The sequence below is a fragment of the Mus musculus genome, chromosome 10 (assembly GCF_000001635.26).
Source record: "Mus musculus strain C57BL/6J chromosome 10, GRCm38.p6 C57BL/6J".
Classification (NCBI taxonomy): Eukaryota; Metazoa; Chordata; class Mammalia; order Rodentia; family Muridae; genus Mus; species Mus musculus.
This window is the reverse complement of record NC_000076.6, coordinates 75,449,209-75,472,089: the sequence shown is the minus strand read 5'-3', so window position 1 is coordinate 75,472,089 and position 22,881 is coordinate 75,449,209. Positions and strand designations below refer to the sequence as shown.

General features: G+C 42.1%; 1 long non-coding RNA gene across 1 annotated transcript; it reads right to left on the bottom strand.

The window, feature by feature from the left end:
- Nucleotides 1-8,985: 8,985 nt before the first annotated feature.
- On the bottom strand, nucleotides 8,986-22,580 carry 4933407G14Rik (RIKEN cDNA 4933407G14 gene). Its single transcript, NR_045841.1, has 3 exons — nucleotides 21,637-22,580; nucleotides 13,181-13,288; nucleotides 8,986-9,195 (listed from the first exon to the last, which is right to left on the bottom strand). It is a non-coding gene; the product is annotated as an RIKEN cDNA 4933407G14 gene (long non-coding RNA).
- Between the last annotated feature and the right edge of the window lie 301 nt (nucleotides 22,581-22,881).

Genomic DNA, 22,881 nt, shown 5'->3' with positions numbered 1-22,881 from the left:
AAACATAATTTACTTAAAAATCAATGTATCAGATACTACAACAACTATATGACCATGATGGGAGTGTGCTAATGGAAAAATTAACTGGAAAACCAACATATGTAGGAGAAAATTGCTTCTTAGCTAACACAGCCTCCTAGGTAATACGATGGTGCAGACAGGATGCAATGAGGAAGTTGACCATGCTACACCAAGAGAGCAAGGAAGGGAGAGGATGCAAGGTGTTCCAAAAGCACGTGTGACAGTAACAGGCTCAAAGGAAGAACAAAGGAAAAGACTAGTTTTTAAATATGGGAAAGTCAAAGAAGTGCATCGTAGGAGGAAGATAAATTTGTTTAAAAGTACAGTGAGTTTAATATAAACTCTCTTCCAGGAGAATATAATAGGCCTCGATGTGGTAGGATTCAGAAATGAGCCCTTTAAAACTGTCAGCAGGCAAAGTTGAGTTGTATATGAAGAAAGAACTTGAAAATACTTTAATTATACCTTGTGCCAGTTGGATTGTATTTTTCTATATTTTCACTTTCTTTTTCCTCCCTCTTGATCTCTGTTAGCAATTCTGATTTGCATATTCCTCTCCACAGAAGAGAGATATGATTATGAAGAACCTAGCTGAAGTTCAAACATGCAATAATTTATCTTACAGTGATTCCCAAAATGCACTTTGGCTTTTCTGGTACTTTGTGTTGTTTTAGAGTTGAGCTATAGTCACATAAGAAATCCAAATCTAGGGCCTGGGACATGGCTCAGCAGCTGGTGCTTGCTACCAAGCCTGATGATCTGAATTTGAGTCCCAGAATCCACGTGGATAAAGGAAAGAGCCAACGCCTGGCAGGTGTCCTCTGATTTCCACAAGTGCGCTGTTGATACACTATATATATAGTATCACATATATATGGTTTAGTCTTGGGGTATCAGAAGTTATCCCCAGGGCTCAGTTCAGCTGAGTAATGTTCCTAACCTTGGAAGTTGAACTTCTGTAGACTTAGAGGGTTCTCACAGCCTATCTTCAAGAGTCTGGGAGAGGGGGTTTGTCTGCCTATGTCTTTGTAGTTTTGGTTATGTTTTCTGAAAAAAAATTAGGAATATGTGCTGGCTAGTTTTGTGTGTCAACTTGACACAAGCTGGAGCTATCAGAGAGAAAGGAGCCTCCCTTGAGGAAATGCCTCTGTGAGATCCAGCTGTAAGGCATTTTCTCAATTAGTGATCAAGCGGGGAGGGCCTAGCCCATTGTGGGTGGTGACACTCCTGGTCTTGGGTTCTATAAGAGAGTAGGCTGAGCAAGCCAGGGGAGGCCAGCCAGTAAGTAACATCCCTCCATGGCCTCTGCACCAGCTCCTGGTTCCTGACCTGCTTGAGTTCCAGTCCTGACTTCCTTTGGTGATGAACAGCAATGTGGAAGTGTAAGCTGAATAAGCCCCTTTCTCCCCAACTTGCTTCTTGGTCATGATGTTTGTGCAGGAATAGACACCCTGACTAAGATAGAATATAAATACAGCATTCTGTCTCACAATAGTAGCACATGTACTCCAGTCAAAATGCATAAGGCCATCTAATGGTGATGACGATGATGATGTGTGTGTGTGTTTGTGTGTGTGTGTGTGTGTGCATATATGTATATAAGCACAGACCTCTAGCTGCATGTTCCTATCTAGAGACTGGGGGTCAACATGGAGTATCTTCCTCTATCACTCTCTGCCTTAGTGTTTGAGATGAAGCCTGCCACTGAACCTGTAGCTCACTCATTGGAGAGACTGGCTTTCATCTCCTTCTGTTCTGCAGTAAATGGTGCATCGCTGCTGTCAGCAAATGGGTGCTCAGTATCTGGACTCAGGTCCTCATGCTTGCTAGTTCTATGGCCACGCATGGACTGGGGCAGGTAAGGGGAACCCACCTTTCCCTTGGAGAACTGAACTTTCCCTTGCAGAACTGTTAAGCATTGCTAAGGCACTGTTGAAATTTGTTAAAAATTAGTTAATAATTTAATTATGTTTGTTAAATGTTATATAATTAAATATAACTATAATATAACGTTAATAATAAGTTCTTTAAGATTATATTGTAAACACTCCTGATATTTATTTTTCTGGAAATGGGTGAAGTCACTGGGTGTGAGGCAGTTGACTCTTTAATTAGCTATTAGAGACTCCCTTGATGCTCTGGCTGCTGTTAACAAAAGAGCTATCAACTACCACAGACCCTCTGGGCCCCTTTGTCTGCGTGGAACAGGTCTCTAGTCGCAGGTGGACAAAGTGTAGGATGAGTGACAAACAGATGCACACAGGAGAGGTTGCGTGGAATCTGAATGTCTTTTTCAAATCAAGCATCAGACTTTTTATGCAGAAGACAATAAGGAAGTTGGGTGACATACCCGCAAGGTACAAATGAGGTAACCAGATGCTTAATGACTCTTACACAGAATAGAGAAATGAAAACGCAAAGACTGGCAGAACTGGGCAATAAAATAACTGAGACAGAGTCAGCCCTATCTAAGGTCAGCTATAGTCTTAGAAGCCAGGTGTGAGAACTTTTCACTCCTAGGGCAAGGGCTTTCACACCCAAGTCATGGTTCTAACTAGGGAGTTCCGTTCTAGCTAACCATCTCATGAATAATGCAATACTCTAAAACCACAGCCTGATCTACTTCCTAAACCATTGTAAATTCCTGTATATGGGAGCGACTTGGCTTTTATTGATAGTGTAATACCAGAGGCTATTCTGAATGTCACTGTCTAGCTCAAGGACGTTCTAGGACCGTTGGAACACTGAGGCTTTAGCTATGTCAGAATTCAATCTTAAAAGGCACTTATAATAGAATGATATTGAAAGAGAGCACGTGGGTCCATACACTAGACTAACGCGGGAATGGAGAATTAAGGGAACGCCAGACTCCAGGAGGAGAGCTTCCTTGAAACTCTTTTCCTCATGAGTGACTTAAACTTCTCAGCTTCCGCTGACTTGAGTGTGTAGCAATTAACTTAATGTCCTGCCAAACTACCTTCAGTCACATTCTGTCTTAGGGTTTTACTGCTGTGGAGAGACACCATGACCAAAGCAACGCTTATAAAGAACATTTAATTGGGCTGACTTACAGGTTCAGAGGTTCAAGTCCATTATTATCATGGTGAGAAGCATGGCCACATCCAGGCAGGCACTGGAGGAGATGAAAGTTCTATATCTTCATCCAAAGGAAGCCAGGAGCAGACTGGCTTCAGGCAACTTTGAGGATCTCAATGCCCACCCTCACAGAGACACACTTCCTCCAACGTGGATACACCCACTCCAACAAGGCCACACACACTCCAATAAGGTCACACTTCCTAATAGGGCCATTCCCTGGGCCAAGCATAGTCAAACCACCATACATTCTTATACAAATACCCAATGACCAGGAGGATTTTAAAATCCAATTATGCTACCTCCGTTCATGCCCAGAGTTACAGGTTTCTGTGTTGCTTGCTTTGAGCCTTATTGTGCTGCGGATCTGCATTTGATGTGAGGTTTCCATTAGTTCCTGAGCACAGGACTGTCTTTACATTCAAACGACTACAAGAAAGCAGTGGTTGTGTTTCACAGGGTGGGAGTCAGTCTCCAAGACGTTCAGTCATGGAGAGAGGGACCCCACATTAGGTACAAAGATATAAGAAATGTGTCTACGACAGTGGTTCTCAACTTTCCTAATGCTGTGACCCTTTAATACAATTCCTCATGTTGTGGTAACCCTCACCACAAAATTATTTTTGTTACTACTCAAAACTTTGCTACTATTATGAATCAATGTAAATATCTGATATGCAGAACACCTGATATGTGACTCCTATGAAAGGGTCATTTGACCCCCAAAGAGCTTGTGACCCACAGGTTAGGAACTGTTGGTCTAGGGTCTCGAGAAAATGACGACATGATCCAAAGTATTTGTCTTGGTTGACTTTCTATCGCTGTGATGAAACACCATGACCAAAATCAATTTGAGAATTCAAGTATTCACTTCAACTTCTACACCACAGTCCATAAGGAGAGGCCATTGAAGAATGCTGCTTACTGGCTTTCTCCCCAGGGCTTTCTCAGCCTGCTCTTTTATACACCACCCCCAGGACCATCTACCCAGGGGTAGCACCACCCACAATAGACTGGGTTTTTCCACTAATCAGGAAAATGCACCACAGGCTTGCCTATAGGCCAATCTCGTGTGGACATTATCTTAATAGATTGTCCTCTTCCTAAATGACTTGAGGGTTTGTGTCAAGTTGACAAACACCAACCAGCATAGAATTTGAGTAGCTGTGTCAAATTAAGCAAGCAAGCAAGCAAGCAAGCAGGCAGCTGATTCCTGTGCCTCCCTCTAACTTGTTAGTGCTTAGTCTCACCTTCTTACCCAGTTGACTAGTTTAAAATGACGCAGTTGATAAGCCATATGGAATGCATCCTTGGGCATGTGTACTGACTTCAAGAAAATGCTGTCTCAGGAAAGATATTTGATAAATGATTTTGTATTACTCAGGGCTCCCTAGAGTAACAGAACCTAAAGACCCTCTCTATACGTAGAAAGGAGATTTATTAGAATGACTCACAGGCTATGGTCCAGCTGATCCAAAGATGGCTGCCTACGAACAGAAGAAGATCCAGGAATCCAGTAGTTGTTCATTCCATGAAACTGGATATCTCAAATGGTCTTCAGTATTCCCCCAAATCCAGAAGAAGCAGGCTCTCAGGCTAGTAAATGGACTTGGTAGCTTGAGAGCATGCACAGAAAAAGCAAAAGCGTCCCTCTCCCCTGTCCTTATACAGGCTTTGGGCAGAAGGTGCGGCCCAGATAAGAGGTGTACCTTCCCACTTTAAAGATCAAGTAAGGCAAAAATCCCTCATAGGCATGTCCCTCCATTTTGGGGTTCTAGTTGATTCTGGGTGTAGACAAGTTGACAACAAAAACTAGCCATCAAAGTCATTTTCTTTTAAAATGGTGCTTGCCTTATCTTATTTTTACCATTTTTTTTTGATAGAAAAGGCAGTATATCTCATTTACATTTCCCATACAGCCTAGCTTCAGGTTCCACGAGAGAGACTCTCTCTCATAGGAAGAAGATGGAGATTGATGAATCAGGGGACACACACACACACACACACACACACACACACTAAAAGACAAGAAAACCGCAGCTGATTAATCCAGCTCTTGAAAGTGCAGTACCAACAGAAATGTTTTGTACTCAATGAACTTCAGAGGATCCTGCAACCATTTCCATTTTGACCAGAGGGAGAGCACATCCTGTGGTCTAACAGAGATGTTCTGGGTGGTGCTAACACTGTGATTGGTCCAAACGCAAGTCTTGATGACTCTGGTTGGCACTAAGAATCAAGGCCCCAATTGGTTCAAAACACAACAAGTCTCAGTGACTGATTGGTACTAAGAGACAAGACTGTGATTGCCAATGGTTCTCAACCTGTGGGTTGTGACCCCTTTGAAGGGTCACACATTAGATATTCTATATGTCAGATATTTACATTATGATTCAGAACAGCAACAAAAATGAACAGTTATGAAGTAGGAATGAAATCATTTTATGGTGGGTGGGGAGGTCACCCCAACACGAGGAACTGTGTTAAAGGTCCGCAGCATCAGGAAGGTTGACAAGCACAGGAAATGAGTGTGTTGATCCAGACACCCCTTCCTAAGCTACAATTAGTCTGCTTAGGCTAGCTCAGTGAGTCAGTAGGGAGATCCTCTTGTGTTACCCCATGACAGGCTTCTCCCCAGAGATCATTTCTTGTCTGTTTTCAGTGGTGTGGGTTGAGCTGGTGACATGGAGAAAGTAGCAACAGAGACAGATGGCTTGTGGCAGAAGAGAGACAGACTTCTGGTGGTGGCAGTCATGTTGCACCCAATCAATCCTGGCCAGCTCCCTGTAGAGTCCTGACTATGGGAGCTGTCATCTGGCCAGATGCCTGACAGCTGAAGAAACAGAGCCACCGTTTTAAAGCAGCCAGCCCAGGGAGAAGAAGGCCAACAGTAAAGAATTGGGAAGAGAAGGCAGAGAAGTGAGACCATGCAAGGGTAAAAAGTCATAAGGAGCCATGGAAGAGAAACTGTAGGCATTTGTCACTGGAAGAGTTCCAGGGAGCTCTTATGTTTCCAGAGCCAACGGTTTCAAAACCCAGACCGACAGCTTGTAATACAAGCCCTAGCCTAGGGCCCAAGGCACAAGAACTGTAACATTAGAGGGAGTCTGCGCTTGCAGTAAGTAGCTCCAGCCTGCTAACTCCCTCTGCTCACTGCTGCCAAACATGAAGGAGAAATGAAATTTGCCTGAGTCCAGCGTTTGAAGAGCTTCCTGCCTCTCCACAATGTTTAACGGGGTGGAGCAAACGACCCCTCTGCCAGCTGATGGCCGATTCCCTAGGAATGTGGGTGGCCTGGTTGGATTAGAGAATGATGCTTTGGGCAAGAAGCTGCTGAGTTGAAAGCTTCTGCCTGTGACTCCCAGTCATCTCTTTATTGTCTGGCTTCCTATGGTATGATTTAACAAATCAGTTAATATACCTTACCTACTGTGAGAGTGTTAATGAATATAGTTAGCTATTGGAAACACAAGGTTTTTGGGGTACCCAGACAGTTCCATGAGAATTTACTTCCCATTGAGAGAGAGGGTCCTATTCTTTAAAATCCCTCTCTTAGGTCCAACTTCTCAATATTCAGGTTAGAGAAGAGTTAATTCCAAGTATCAAGAGATCAACTATGTCTTACCTGCGGCCAACATACTGGCTTATCTGATATTGTGGTTTTATTTATGATGTCTGGAGCAATGCGTAATAGCCACCTCTTCATGTATAAGGACAGCCTCCAAGAGTTTACATACCTCCTAACTATTTTAATGCCTTAATTATTTAGAGATTGAAGCCCTCTCTTTCTTCATGTGGCTCCATAGTATGGATATTCATAAATGATATTTTGAGTCAGTATAAATGACAACTTATTTCTCTTTCAAAGGCTCCAGAGTTTAGAGCTATTGATTTGGTCTCAAGCAAATATATCTACTATCATCTATGTGGAAGGTTGGGTCATTATTGCAAGCCCGTATTTGTCTTCTGAGGTCTGGAAAGCCATTTCCAGATGGTTTGTCGGATCTGATTTGCTGTGGGGATGGGGTTGGGGGTAGGGGGAGACAACATTAAATACTTGCACACAATTCTGAAGTGGGGGTCAGAGACTTGGAGCTTGCAAGCATCAGAGTAGAGGGGATTTAAAGCCATTGCTGTCCAAAGAGTTACGTTGGGATTATCATATTGTATGTTGGGAATATTTGCCTAACCTCCTAGCAGTCAGCCGGTATCTGTCCTTCTGCTCCGTCAGGATTTAAGACATAATATTGTACAAAATATGGTGATTGGTTGCTCAAATATAATATCGTCAGCTCCTTCTAGCAACTCACAACTGGCTACCGATGCCAGGGCACTCATCCTAGAGGGCCACTGGAGGCTCGTGTGATCTAATTATTTTTGAATCATAAGTTATGGGTGAGAGCGTCTCTCCTAGTTGCTTCCAGGAACTCTTGCTCCCCGTGGTTAGTACACACACTGTCTTGATGGCTTTTACAGATCAAGAATGGACATTAATTGATCTTCGAGAGCTTTAGAAGCAGTTTGATGTACCAAAGCAGATTAGACTCTCAAAAGCTGTTCCTAATTAGGGCTTTTGTTAAAAGTCTATAATTGTGTACCCATATTCTGTAATAGTCTACCCTCTACAGCAGTCTTAACTAGCTACTGATGGGTCTTAGGCTTTTGAACACTGGAATTACCTGTTTTCTGTTGGCTTCTAGGCTTGGCTAACCTGCAATTGAACCACTCATTTCTTATGAGTGTGTGCTTTAGAGGAATATCTTATATCGATATTCAGTGAGGGGATTAAGAGCCTGGATGGTGTTTCCCAGGCAAAATTTTTTTCCTAAAGATTTATTTATTTATTATATGTAAGTACACTGTAGCTGTCTTCAGACACACAGGAAGAGGGCATCAGATCTCATTACGGATGGTTGTGAGCCACCATGTGGTTGCTGGGATTTGAACTCAGGACCTTCGGAAGAGCAGTAAGTGCTCTTAACCGCTGAGCCATTTCTCCAGCCCCCAACCCAGGCAAAATTCTTAAGTCAAACGGGCAATTAGTAAGTTGTGGTGGGTCAGAGTTGCAGGCAGTGAAAAAATTTGCTTAAGTCCAGTAGAGGAAATTAAATGTATTCAGCAGCAAGCGCAACCACAGAACAATAACCTGCTTGTAGACAGTGGTCTGTGGTAGTCTTAATTTAGGAGATAGGATTATTTTTGTGTGTGAGTTCTCCCCTAAATAATTTCCATCACGCAAATGAAGGCAATCCTGATTGGCCAATGTTTATGCTGGGTGGTGGTGGTGAGAGGATTTATAAGGCCATAACCCTACAGTCCTCGGTTATGGTTGATTGGATTGTCCATGTTCTGTCATGTGACCCTTGACTCATGCTATGTGCAGATAGGAACAAGTGTTTTCTTTTATGGCATTATTGAGAGCACTCCTTGGACCAATTTTTTTCTGTGGAAAGTTCTTAGTAGGCACCTATCTCTTTTTGGGTCTCTTCATCATGACTTTCTTTCTACACAAGTGATCTGCATGTTCTAGTAGAGTTTCCTGTTTTAATTGTAATATTTAAAAACCATTTGCTAGTATTTCTTTAAAAAAAAAAGTGGAGGTGGCCTAGTCAGCCATCACTGGAAAGAGAGGCCCATTGGACACGCAAACTTTATATTCCCCAGTACAGGGGAACGCCAGGGCCAAAAAGGGGGAGTGGGTGGGCAGGGAAGTAGGGGGGAGGGTATGGGGGACTTTTGGGATAGCATTGGAAATGTAATTGAGGAAAATATGTAATAAAAAACAAAACAAAACAAAAAAGCAAAAAAAAAAGTGGGCAGGTTTTTAAATACACAGGGAAGGATTGGCAAGAAGTATAGGTAAGGTGAGTTTTAAAATTTTACTTTATTGGTGGGTGAGAGGTCTGCTCATTAGAACTGGTGGTTGCAGGGGAGGGCTGGAGAGACGGCTCAGTGTCAAGAGCACTGGCTGCTCTTCCAGAGGACCTGAGTTCTGTTTCCCCAGGATCCACATGGTGGCTTACAGCCATCTGTAACTTCTGCCAGGGGATCTGATGTCCTCTCTGATCTCTGCAGGCACTGCACACAAGTAACGAACAGAGACACACATGCGGGCAAAACACCCATACACATAAAACAGAGATGGAAAAAAATCTTTTAAAGTAATTTGGCTTCATTTTTATGTGGAATGCAAAAGAAGGCACCTTTTAAATCAGGCACAGTAAACTATTTGAATTTTGGAGGTAAGCTTGTTTAAAACTATTGATCGATTGATTGATTGATTGATTGATTGGAAGATGGGTGAAGACCACCTATACCAGAGCCTGGAGTTGGGGGTCAGAGCACAAGTGTGTGGAGCAAGTTCTCTTCCTCAACCTTTGTGTAGGTTCTAGGGATCCAATAAGGTCATCTGGTTTGGCAGCAAGCCTCCTTCCACACTGAGTCAGCTCAGCAACCCAAGACAAGGCATTTACTGGGAAATAAAGGTTAGGCACTGAAGGGTGAATATCTTGAGCAATTTTGTTAAGTACAAGTCTAGAATAAAACAGATATGTTTTTTTTTTCTTATTTTGGTTTTTTTCTAGACAGGGTTTCTCTGTGTAGCCCTGGCTGTCCTGGAACTCACTCTGTAGACCAAGCTGTCCTCGAACTCAGAAATCTGCTTGCCTCTACCTTCCAAGTGCTGGGATCAAAGGCGTGCGCTACCACTGCCCAGCTCTTGTGCATTTTTAAAATAATATTTTTATTAATTAATTGATAATTTACAAAATATATTTTAACTGTTCATATCCTCCATAACTCCTCCCAGATCCACAATCCCCACCCATGCAACTTCTATTTTCATTGAAAAAAATTGGTATATTTGATCATGACTTTCCCCTCACTAAATTCCTGCCAGATGCACTTTCCTACCCGCTCATCTTTTTTTTCCCTCCCTCTCTCTTAAATAAAGACCAACCAAACAGAAAAAGGAAACAAAACCAACAATAACAAAAGAAACACAACCCCCTCCACACACAAATAAAACAACTAAGCAAACAAGCAAAAGACTAATAAGACAAAAATTTAAAAAGAGAAGCCAAAACAAAGCAAAATGAAATAGTAAGTCCAGAAAAATACCATTAACTTAATTTTGTATGGTCCATTTACTCCCTCACTCACACAGGACAAGACTCTCTGGACAGGATACTGAGAGCACAGTCACTATGACCAACAACAAATGTGACTTCATGAAGCCAGAGAGCTTCTGTAGTTACACATCTGAGAAGGGATTAGCAGCTAAAATATATAAAGAACTTAAAAAAAAAAACCTAAACAAAAACAAACAAGCCCCTGGAGAGCAAGATAACAAATAATAACCCAATTGAAAAGTGGGGTTTAGAACTGAGCAGAGACTTCTCAAAGGTTGAGACACAAACAAATGTTCAACATCTTTAGCCTTCAGGGAGATACAAACTGCAGCTATCTTTTTATTTCCTCTTACCCCAATCAGAATGTTCAAAATTAACGTTATTTTGTTTTATTTATTATAAGTAAATAAATAAAAAAAACAACAGTGTGCATTTTAGTTCTTGTGTCAAAATCAGGTGTTCATGGTGTGTGAACTTAATTGAACTGAACTCAACTTCAGTTGGGTTCCATTGATCTGTTGTTATGACAATTCCATGCTATTTTTATTAATATAACTTGAAATCTGGGTTAGTGAGACATCCAATGAGTGACTGTTTATTTTATTATTAGTAGTACTACTATGCTGATTGTGTGTGTTTCCATACTAACCTTAATATTTTGTTTGCAATTTTTGTGAAGAATTACATTGTAATTTTGATGAGGATTGCATTCAGTCTGTATAGATTCTTTTAGTAGGATGGCCATACCACAATATGAATTCTACTAATCCATGACCATGGGAGATCCTTCCATCTTCTGGTATCTTCAATCTCTTTCTTAGATGTCTTAAAGTTTTTACCATACAAGTATTTCACTTGCTTGGTTAGAGTCATACAAAGGTTTTTGTTTGTTTGTTTGTTTGTTTGAGGCCACTGTGAAAGGTATTGTTTCCCTAATTTTTTTCTCAGTATGTTTGTCATTTGTATACAAGTAGACCACTGATTTCTGTTAACTTGTATCCTGTTACTTTGCTGAAGTGAGAAGAGAAGAGGAAGGGAAAGGAAGGGAAAGGAAGGGAAGGGAAGGGAAGGGAAGGGAAGGGAAGGGAAGGGAAGGGAAGGGAAGGAAAATAGAGGAGTAAAGGCTGGCCATAAGCACGTGGAGAGAGAAGGGGGAAGGGAATGGGGAGAGAGGGGGCAGGGAAAGCAAGGGCAAGAGAAAGCAAGAGAGTAAGAGAGGAGCAAGGGAGCCCGTGGCAAGGCAAGCAGCCCCATTTTATAGTGAGTCAGGTATACCTGGATGTTGCCAGGTAACTGTAGGGAGGAGCTCAGACAGAATGCTAATAGGTCTAGTAGAATTCAGGGTTGAATTCATCTGGCCTTAAACCTTTCATGAGAATTTTAATTAATTTCTATTTTATGGGTCTGTTTAAATTATTTGATCTTGATTTAATTTTGGTAGATCATATATATATATAATTCATCCATTTCTTCTAGGTTTTTCAGTGGGGGGATGGGTAAAAAAAGTTAAAGTATGCCCTTATGACTGTCTGAATTTCCTCAGTGTCTGTTGTAATATCTCCCTTTTCATCTCTAACTTTATTCATTTGGCTCTTCTCCATCTTTTAGTTACTTTGGCTAAGTGTTTATCAATCTTGTTAATTTTTCTCAAGGAACCAACTCTTTGTTTCATTGATTGCTTTTGTGTTTGTTTCTATTTTATAGACTTCAGGCTAGCGTTTGATTATGTCTTGTCATCTAACCTGATTTTGGTATTATTTTTTCTTGCTTCATAGATTTCAGGTGTTTCACTATGTTACTACTATGAGATCTCCCCAGTTTTGTTTGTTTGTTTGGTTTTGCTTTAATGTAAGCTTTTAGTGCTATGAACTTGTCTCTTAGAAATGCCTTCATCATGTTCTTTAGGTTTGGGTATGTTCAAAGTTGTGTACTTCCTGCTGTTTCTGTTGTTGTTGATATCCAGCTTTAATCCTTAGTGATCTGATAGGATGCAGGGTGTTGTTTCAAATGTCTCATATCTGTTGAGACTTGCTTTGGGTCCTAGTATGTGATTTTGGAGAAAGTTCCATGAGCTGCTGAGAAGAAAGGATATTCTGTAGTGTTTCTGGGATGTTCTGTAGGTGTCTCTTGGGTCCATTTGATTTATAATATTATTTAAGTCTAACATTTATGTTTCATTTTTTTGTCTGGATGACCTATTCAGAAGAGTTTGGTACTGAAGTCACTAACTGTCACTATCTGTGGGTCAACAAGTAAGTTTAGCTGTAGCACTGTTTCTCTTAGGAACTTGTGTTTGGTGCATAAGATGCCAAGAATTGTAATATCATCTTCGTGGGGTTTTCCTGTGATGAATGTGCAGTGCCCTTCCTTATCTCTTATGATTAGTTTTGGTTTGACGTCTATTTTATCTGGTATTAAAATGTCAATGCCTGCTTGCTGCTTGGATCCATTTGCTTAGAATATCTTTTTTTTTTCCCCATTCTTTTATCTGAGGTGATATTTGTTCTTGATGGTGAAGTCTGTTTCTTGGATGTGGTAGAAAGATAGGTCCCGTTTTCTAATCTAGTCTGTTGGTCTGTGTATTTTATTGGAGAATGGAGACCATTAATATTTAAGTTATTAATGAGCAATGTGGGTGATCTGTGATATTTGTGCCTGTTTGAAAGCTCACATTAATCAGCATCTCAAACCCAAGCTGTGTGACCAGGGACAAATTATTCAGTTCATAGATTGCCTTCCTCATCTCCTGCATGGTTCTAAAGAATTTAAAAAACCTGTCTTAGTTAGGGTTACTATTGCTGTGATGAAACACCATGACCATAAGGAAGTTGGGGAGGAAAGGGTGTGTCTTAGTTAGGGCTTTATTGTTGTGAAGAGACACCATGACCACAGCAATTCTTATAAAGGAAAATGTTTAGTTGGGGCTGACTTACAGTTCAGATATTTAGTCTGTTATCCTCATGGTGGGAAGCATGGTGGTGTGCAGTCAGACATGGTACTGGAGAGGTAGCTGAGAGTTCTACATCTGGATCTGCAGGCAGCTGGAAGAGAGCAACACCTGGCTTGGCTTGAGCATCTGAATCCTTAAAGCCCACCCCCAGTGACACACTTCCTCCAACAAAGCCACACCTCCTAAAAGTACCATTTCCTCTTGACCTATAGGGGCCATTTTTCACTCAAACCAACACCGGGTTATTTGGCTTACATTTCTACATTGTAGATCATCACTGAGAAAATCAGCACAGTTCCTCAGGCAGGACAGGAACTTGGAGGCAGGAACTGATGTGGAGGCCACGGAGGAAAGCTGCTTACTGGCTTGCTCTTAATAGCTTCCTCCACCTGCTTTCTTACAGAACCCAGGACTACTAGGCCAAAGGTGGCACCACCCTTAATGAGCTGGGCCCTTCTCCATTAATCACTAATTAAGAAAATGCCCTACATGTTTGTCTACAGCCCGACCATAATAAGATCAGGAGATGTGTTCTTAATCGAGGTTCCTTCCTTCTCAAATGACTTTAACTTGTGTCAAGTTGACATAAAACTATCCAGCATGAGAGCCTATAAAATTTGCCAGACATAGTGAACACTAGATAAATAATTAAAAAAAATACTATACCAACCGGAGTTTGTCAGGTTTGCACTTTGGGAAAAGAATCTTCAGAGAGAATTGTATATTCAAGACCTCTGGGCTGTTATTCAGCCAGAGTCAGCTGTCAAATTTTCCCACAGCTCAATGGAAAGTCACTGAAGTCCATCAAAACAATGGCCTCTCTCCAGCATTTGTCTGCTGAGATTCATTGCTAACTCCTGAGTCTGACACAATGGTTCTCTGTCAGGAACTGGAATCCAAGCAGGCTTGGTAGATTTTTTTTTCTAACTAAAATGCTAAGCATCTCCAACTGCTTGCTTGGTCTCTCTCTCTCTCTCTCTCTCTCTCTCTCTCTCTCTCTCTCTCTCTCTCTCTCTCTCTCTCTCCATCCATGTTACTATACCAATGTTGCACTAAGACTCTAAGTCTGTTGGCCAACCTAAGAATCAACTAAAGAAGAAAAATTTAGGCTTCAAACTGTTTTCCCAACAAGGTTAATGATGTAGTTAGTAATTGTCACAGATTGCTCCTGAGTCCCTGATCAAATGTGTGGGTGCCCTAGGCTCCAGTAAGTGGGGATAAGGTTATGAACATAGATTCTAGGGGTGTGATGGCTACAGGTCTTTGGTGGCTGTGTCAGGAGGAGTGCAGATTCCAGGACAGCCTAGGCTAAATAGCAAGAGATTGTGTCTCAAATAAAATCAGAAAAGGGTATGGATGCCTCTTTGAAAAAATATACATATACACATACATATACACATAAAATAGTAACTTGGATTTTTAGTTTTTTGAGCTGATACCAGAAAAAAGTTCACCTATTAATGTGATTGCCCATAGTTGAAACAGAAATGGAAACAAGAAACATACACACATTAAATATAGCTCTAATATTTTTTGTTCTTCTGAGGCTAAATTCTCCAATTTGAATCACAAGCTGGGCACAGTGGCAAAGGCCTTTAATTCCCAAATGTGGAAGGCAAAGGCAGGCTAATCTCTCTGAGTTCAAGGCTGGCTGGTCTACACAGCCAGTGAGACCCTATCTTAAAAAAACAACAAACCAAAAATTTGTTTTGTATCTCCCTTTTTGACCAGACACCTATTCTTGTAACACACCTACTCTTTTCTTTAGGAGAAAATTCTCTCTCTCTCTCTCTCTCTCTCTCTATATATATATATATATATATATACATATATATATATTCTAATTTAATTGACACAATAGAATAATACATATATATGGGGTAGCAGGTGACATTTTGGCACATGTGTGTATTGCATATTTTTTATTATTACTCTTTTTATTTATTACTTCTTGGTAATAAAAATAATGACATTAAGTACAAAGAATAGAAGGAAGGGGTTTCTTATTGAAGGAAGGTTTTGAACCCAGGCAAAGACAGGGCTCTGGGGAAAAAAAAGGGAGAGAAGAGGTAGGGACCTCACTGTGGACAGACCAGGAGGTGCCACCGGGTGAGGCAAGGACATACAGAGAGTTGAGAGGCAAACTCCGCCATACCCTCGGCCCAGTTGAGAGTCTCACCCAGGCAAACAGACACGCATGCTCCTCTGGGTCTGTGTATTTCTACAGCTGCGACTCAAGGGCTGCTTTATCTTCTCTCCGAGTGTTTCCTTGGCGCGAAGCCAATGGGAGTCCAGGCTCTGGAAGAGTCTCAACGGAGCAGATGGGCCAGCGGCAGCCAGCAAGCTTGTTGCCTTTGGCTGAGAGCACCATCCTGGAAGTGGATGTCTTGTGAGCGAGCCTCAGCAGGCTCGGCCTGAGTCAGGCAGCTTGCTTCTAGAAGTTTCCCTGTCTTCTCTTCGTTTTTCTGGCTTGTTGAGAACTTAGTGCTTTCGGTCCCTTGGAGTATTCACAAGGGCACAGGGCACAGGCTCAGGGCGCCCGGGTTCTGCTTGCTTTATAGTTATTTCCCCTGGATCCTTCTCCCTTGTGGCCAAACTGTCCTTCCTTGGGCCACAGCATTGCCCACTATAAGGCTGTTTATAACAAATTACGTAATCTCATTGGATTCTTTCAGCAGTCTCTGATGTGTGCACCATTACCGTAGGCTGACTTTAAAGGATGAGGAGGCAGAAGTGTAGACTCACACCCTAACTACCCACTTAGACTTTGTCCTGGAATGGCAAGCTACATCTCTCATCTCAGCTATTCAGGAGGCATAGGCAGAGGATCACTTAGGCCGAGAGTTCAAGGGCAACCTGGGAAACCTAGTAGGACTGTGTCTCCTTTTATAATTTCTATTTTTTTCATCAGTTATTTACTTTCTGGAGGACAGAAGTTCCTCCACGGTGCTCACGCGGATGCCAGAGAATACCGGGCTGTGATTGGTCTTATCTTCTATCACGTGGGTCTTGGAGAGCCATCTCCAATTGTCAGGCTTTGGCAAGGTGTCTATTGTGTACTTCCTCTGCTTTATTTTGGTCCTGGAATTTAGTACCCCTTAGTATGGTATGGTCTATACTTCCTCTGCCCTCTCTCCCACGGGACAACAGTTCCATTAGGAAGGGCCTTTACTGTTGTCTTTATTGTGTAATCACTGGGTCCTCCAAGGCCTAGAATTATGCATGGCATCAAATACTGGTCGAGTTAAAACAGTGGTTCTTGGTAGGGATGCAAATTGGTATAGATCCTGTGGAAGCTCAGGCAACAACAGCACCGCGTTACATAGCCTAACTTTGGACCTTGCACCACGTAACCGTGAATTCATCCCAGTCATGAAAGAGTCACACCTGTGAACAAGATCATAAGGGAATGGATGTCTACTACAACATCGCGTTCTAGTAAAAGAATAGAAGCAATCAGCTTGTTCGCTGATTTAGAGACTCCTTAAACAAGGCTCTAGGTTCTTACCTAGTTTCTAGATACAATGAAAGGAAAGGTGTAACTGTGTATACAATGTTACACACATCCAAGAGGCGTACTATTAAGCAAGGGGGGGGGGGAAGGACATACTATTAAGTAAGCAGAGAGTAGCATATTGCTTCTTTCTATTTGTATTAAAATAAACATATATGATATATTTTAAGAAGTACTTGCTATGCCAGGACTAGTTCTAGAAAACAAGAAAAATAGCTGTTTTTAGAGGAGGCCAGAAGTTCTAGATTGGGATGGGAATATATTAATATTCAGATACATTCCACAGCTGTGTGGGGTGGCACACCTATTTGGGGTGGCACACACCTTCTATCATAAATCTTGAGCAAAGGCAGGAGAAACATGAGGGGTTTTTTTGGGGGGGGGGTGGGAGGCTGAGGTTGTATAACCAGATGTCATTAAAAAATCAAATAAAACAAAATAAGAAACAAACAAAATGAAACAAGATACACTTGTTCATGAACCACATGACTGACACATCTGAAAAGTGTAAACTTCAATGCTTTTTAGAATACTACATACTTTTTTTTAAACATTATGATAAAAAGTTTACAGGTAGCAAAATTATCCATTTTTACCCTTTCAAAATGTAAGATTGGGTGGCATTGATTAAAGTCATGATATTATGCAAACATGTCTTCAGTAGTCAAAACTTTCTCATACACTCTGGAAGCAATTATAGTGTAGTGTTTTATCTCTAAAAGTTATGTGTGGATGTTTAGTTTTATCTTTATTAAAAACGTTTTAACAGAACATAGCAGGCTTGGAAAACATGGTAGCATGCCTAGCTTCTCACAGCTCATACTTTGAAGTAGCAGACATCAAGTTTATTATAAAGCATTATAAACCCTTACAGAGAATCAACCTTTGACAGTGCTTCTGGATACTCAATGGGATTTTGGTGTCATCGAATGCCCCCCATCTTATAAATTGCACAACCAGCTCTCAGGGACAAGGTGGATGCGCGAATTAAGCCTATCATTAGCAGGTCCCCAAATCCAAGGATTCAGAATCCATCATCAAGGCATGTTTTGTTCCCTGACAGAAAGTGAGGCTTGAAGCATGGACTCAGCCACCTCAGGCTTGCGGTATCTCTTAAAAGTTCCGGGAACCTGTCTGTAAAGAATGGGGCTTTGTAGGTGTCGTCCTTGCTCAGTTTATCTAAAACCATGCAGAAAACCTTCAGGGACACTCTCAGTGTCTATTCCTAAGAAAATCTCCCTGTTTTCCCCTCCAAACCCAAATTTCCACTTGTGTTCTTCTTACATAAACCTTTTGTCTATAGGACAAGTTCATTAATACGTTACTATGTTCAAAATTAGGATGTGTCAAGTGTTATCATTGTTAACTGGGCCCAGGTTGGATTCCCTACTGGGGAGCCTGCCCCAGCCTTTTGGCGTTCGGAGCAGAGGTGGAACACAGAGTTGGGTGAAAGACAAAAGACTGATCGCTAGCCTTGTAACTCTCTAACTGTACTAGGGACTAGAAGCTGATGGCTTTTTGGAAACTTATCACTCTCTTCATTAATCTGTGACTGAAAACTGCTGGCTTCTGTTTTCTTTTTTTTTTTTTTTCCATTTTTTATTAGGTATTTAGCTCATTTACATTTCCAATGCTATACCAAAAGTCCCCCTTACCCACCCACCCCCACTCCCCTACCCACCCACTCCCCCCCTTTGGCCCTGGCGTTCCCCTGTACCGGGGCACACAAAGTCTGCGTGTCCAATGGGCCTCTCTTTCCAGTGATGGCCGACTAGGCCATCTTTTGATACATATGCAGCTAGAGTCAAGAGCTCAGGGGTACTGGTTAGTTCATAATGTTGTTCCACCTATAGGGTTGAAGATCCCTTTAGCTCCTTGGCTTCTGTTTTCTTTAACTTCGTGCTTGCATACATGCCAGGGAAATTTAACTCCCTGTTACTGTTCTGTGTGTCAATAAATGCTAAAAAACCTCAACTCTTAATATTTATTTGAGTTCTGAGGAATTACAAAAAGAATTTATTGCTAAGTGCTCCTTTCCCTGGCCAGGTGAGAGGCTTGGAGCTCGTTGACTCCTTTTGAACCAGAGAGGAAAGAAAGAAAAGGAAAGAAGTCACTCACACAGGCAACACACACACACACACACACACACACACACACACACACACACCAGGTAAGTGGGAACCAGCTACACCCTTTTTCATTGCTTTCAGCCTTTTTATAGCTCTTTATATTAAAAGTTCTCTACGTCAGAAAGAACTACCTCATAGATCAGTTTTCACATGGCCTTGCCTTATCATAGTGCACACCTGCGGCTTCATCCAGAATGCTCTTCCTTGAACACGAATTTTTCCCAAGCCTATATCCCTTTTTAGTGTAATTATGAAAGCTCATTGTATTTCTTATTGTGCAGCCTTTACTATTTATGAGAAGTGAGGACTTTCAATTCTTGCTTTTAATTTTATTATATCTTTCTAGCAAAACAACTAAAACCATCTTAAAAGTTTCTTCCTAAAACTATTTGAATCAAAACAGGAATTCTGGGGCTGGAGAGATGGCTCAGCGGTTAAGAGCACTGTCTGCTTTTCCAGAGGTCCTGAGTTCAATTCCCAGCAACCACATGGTGGCTCACAACCATCTGTAATGAGATCTGATGCCCTCTTCTGGTGTCTCTGAAGAGAGTGACAGTGTATTCACACACGTGAAATAAATAAGTCTTAAAACAGGAATTCTATGAAATCATTAATTCATCTAATCAACATTAATTCATGAAAGCTCATCTTTATGTTGATCTGCATGAAATCTCCTCAATAGGGTGGGCTAATGCTCAGAAATCCTTAGGGTATGTAATAGTAACAGGAAAGGCATATCAGCTGCAAGAAGCAATTTCTTGGGGCCTTGCCTCTCAGAGCTCACCTACTGCAGACCATGCAAAACGTGGTGGGCCACCTCCAGGAAGATCGCCTGCTAGCCTTAGCCTTTCCTAGATGGCCCCTGACAATTCCCAGCACCCATATAATTCCTAACTTAGGAACATGAGTATTGGGAACACAAAAGTTGCAATCACAGAATGGTGTGTCCCCTCTCCCCCCTCCTGTCCCCCGATTTTTAGATAGGGCTTTACTATGTAGTGCAGACTGTCTCAGCACATGACAAGTAGACCAGGCTGGCCTTGAACTCACAGAGATCCATCTGCCTCTGCCTCCTGGATGCTGGGATTAAATGTGTACATCACTTTGTCCCACTCAGGATAAAATGTTTTATCTCCAAATTATGAGTCCTTTCTGCCCACTAGTGTAAGATCTAGTGGAGGTGGATTCAGGTGCTTGGTTCCCTACAGTACATTCCCAAGGGGCTGGTGGTTGCTTGGACTGATCTGTGCCACTCAGGGAGGGTGAGCGAGAGGAACTGGATTGCACAGATTGTGAAATCAGTAGAGATTGTAGCTATCCCTCATTCACTGAGGACATGCAATTACACCCTCATTGGACAAAGTCGGGCATCAATGACATCATCTTGTGTTCATCCATTTCTTCTCCAGTTCGGTTAAAAGTCTTGCTGTCTAAGGGCTGGAGAGATGGCTCGGCAGTTAAGAGCACTGACTGCTCTTTTAGAGGTCCTAGGTTGGGTTTCCAGTACTCATGTCAGCTTATGCTTTCCTGTAACTCCAGAGCCAAGCCTGGTACCCAGTGTCCTGCCTCTTAGGCCAACTTGATCTTTGTAAAAGCATAGAAATACCAGAGCTGCACTGGCCTTTTGCCAAGTCCCTGCAGGAGGTCACACAGCCAAGCAGCTCTCTGAATTCCTCTCTATTCTTAGCCTGAACTCTCAATGACTCTGATCTCCAGCCTTTCCCTCCTCTTCCCTTTGCTTGGCTTGTTGTGTGTGTGATTTGTGTTTTAATAAGTGGAGCTACGTGTAGGAAACAGGCTTCAGCCAGTCCCGCTGCAGACACCCCCAAAAGAATAACCTTGAGACAAGAAGGCCTGAGAAAATAATTGGCTTCCTTTCCTCTCAAGTGACCTAGAGTGTCCAAGAGCTGCTCTCTCTGTCGCCGGTCACAATTGCCAATGGGGCTTAGGCTGCCCATGAAGAAGGCGAAATCACCAGGAACAAGTTTCAAGGGGGACTGGCTGCTCGTGATTGCCACTGAAGTCTCATTTTGATAAAGACAGAAGCCAATTCTTCCCAGACCGAACATCTGCTTCAATTCTGCTCCTCGAGTCTTCTTCCAAACACGAACAAACAGCTTGTTTTTGGCACAGTTCTTACTTCTCAAAACCGACTTTTTTATCTGTTTGTCCAAACACCTGCTCTGTCTAAACAAAAGGCCAAAAGGAACTTAAGTGGTTCCGGGCTTCCAGTTTCTCAAAAGGACAAAACCAAGAGAGGTTGCAAGACGTGACAGTGGTGTATAAAATGACCCATGAGAACATCTCTCTCACATTCAGGTCAGGCAAAGGTTGCTCTAGGCAAGAAGTCAGAGGAAGAATTGGAGTCGGGTCTTGTGTTTCCGATGTCCATTGCTGTGGCACACATTATGCTACATTGGATATTACTGTCTGTTACTGCATAACAGATTACTTTAATATTTGTGCCTTCAGACAACAAACGTATTATCCGACCATTTCTGTGGTCGAGGGTCTAGGTTCAAGAACTGGGTGCCTCAGGTTATAATTGAGCTCTCATCCTAAAGGCTGGATGGGGTTGAAGGGACTCCACTGTCAAGTTCACTGACATGGTCCTTTGTAGGGTTTGGATCCCGGGATGCAGGCTTCTCTATAAGACAGCTCTAACACTTTCTTACAGCGAAACAGTTGAATGAGCAGGATAGAAGCCCTGGTCCTTTGGCTACCGCATCTCAGGAACACCACCTACCATGATTGCTCTCCAGACAGTCCTCAACGTACAGGTTTTAGAACGCTTACCTTTCAGGTGGTATGAAGAGCGCACATGCAACCACTGTGGGACCTGTGGCACTGCTTTGAATCAAACGTGTTTTGTGTTGGATTATTCCCATCCGTAGGCTAATACAATTGTCCTGAGCTATTACATTCAGTAGGACAGACGTTTGCAATGCATTTCGGCTTCCTGCTATTCCCAGCTTTCGATGAAGGAATTTATTGTTGTAAACCAAGAAACTCCCTGTGCTTTATATTCAAAGAAAGTTACTAGTTTTAATTCTCATATGGGAATGTGAATACCAAGAGACAGTGACCATTGCACCGTCTGTCTTAGAAGATTGTATCATATCCTGCCATATGGATTGGATTTAAATATACACATGGGTGTCAGAAAGATTTCAAGGACGTGTTCTTTTGTAATTTAGTCAGAGGTTAACAAGAAACTATAGCAATTGACTGGCCAACCTTGGACTAGGTGTTCAATACCAAGCCAGAGAATTAAATTTTATCCTTGAGCTATGTCTTAACAGTTACAGAGCATGTGGGGGAAGGGCATTTGACTGAATACAGATGTGAAATTAATGACCCTCCCCCTTTTAAATAAATAACAGTTTTTCAAGCACCCAGCATAAAATGAAGCTGGAAATTGAGACTTAGTCATACACCTGTGTATCCCAACTGATGGAATCTCCTTATGCACTCTGGGAGTCTGCTGAGCCTCAGGGACTTGGGATACATAGACAAGAAGGCAAATGTGGCATTTGAGAGCAGACAGCTCATTTCCCATGCCCCTAAAAGTTCAGGAGCTTATTGTATACTTAGACTGGATTCCATTGTAACAACTGATCCTGGCCAGTGGGCAGTATTTCCCTCTCCCTCTCTTGGCATGGATGCCTCCTAGAACTGTATCTGTATAGCTACACACCCTGAGTATGTAAGAGCACATGTTCTGGCTGAGGTAGGTGTGTGTGTGTGTGTGTGTGTGTGTGTGTGTGTGTGTGTATGAACTCATAGTGAGAGAATGTTAGTTGTGTAATGAAATCATAATGTGACATCACAGAAGGAGTGGTTTAGACAACAAACATTTATTCCTCAGAGTTCTAGTCGCTCCTAGTTCAAGATGGGGGTGTGGGCAGGTTTGGCTTCTCTTGAGGTTTCTTTTATGGGTGTGCCATGGCTGCCTTCTGTGTCCTTACATGGCCTCTTCTCTGTTCACGAATGTCCCCTGTGTCTCTAACACATGTTGTTGTTAGATCAGGGCTCTGTCTG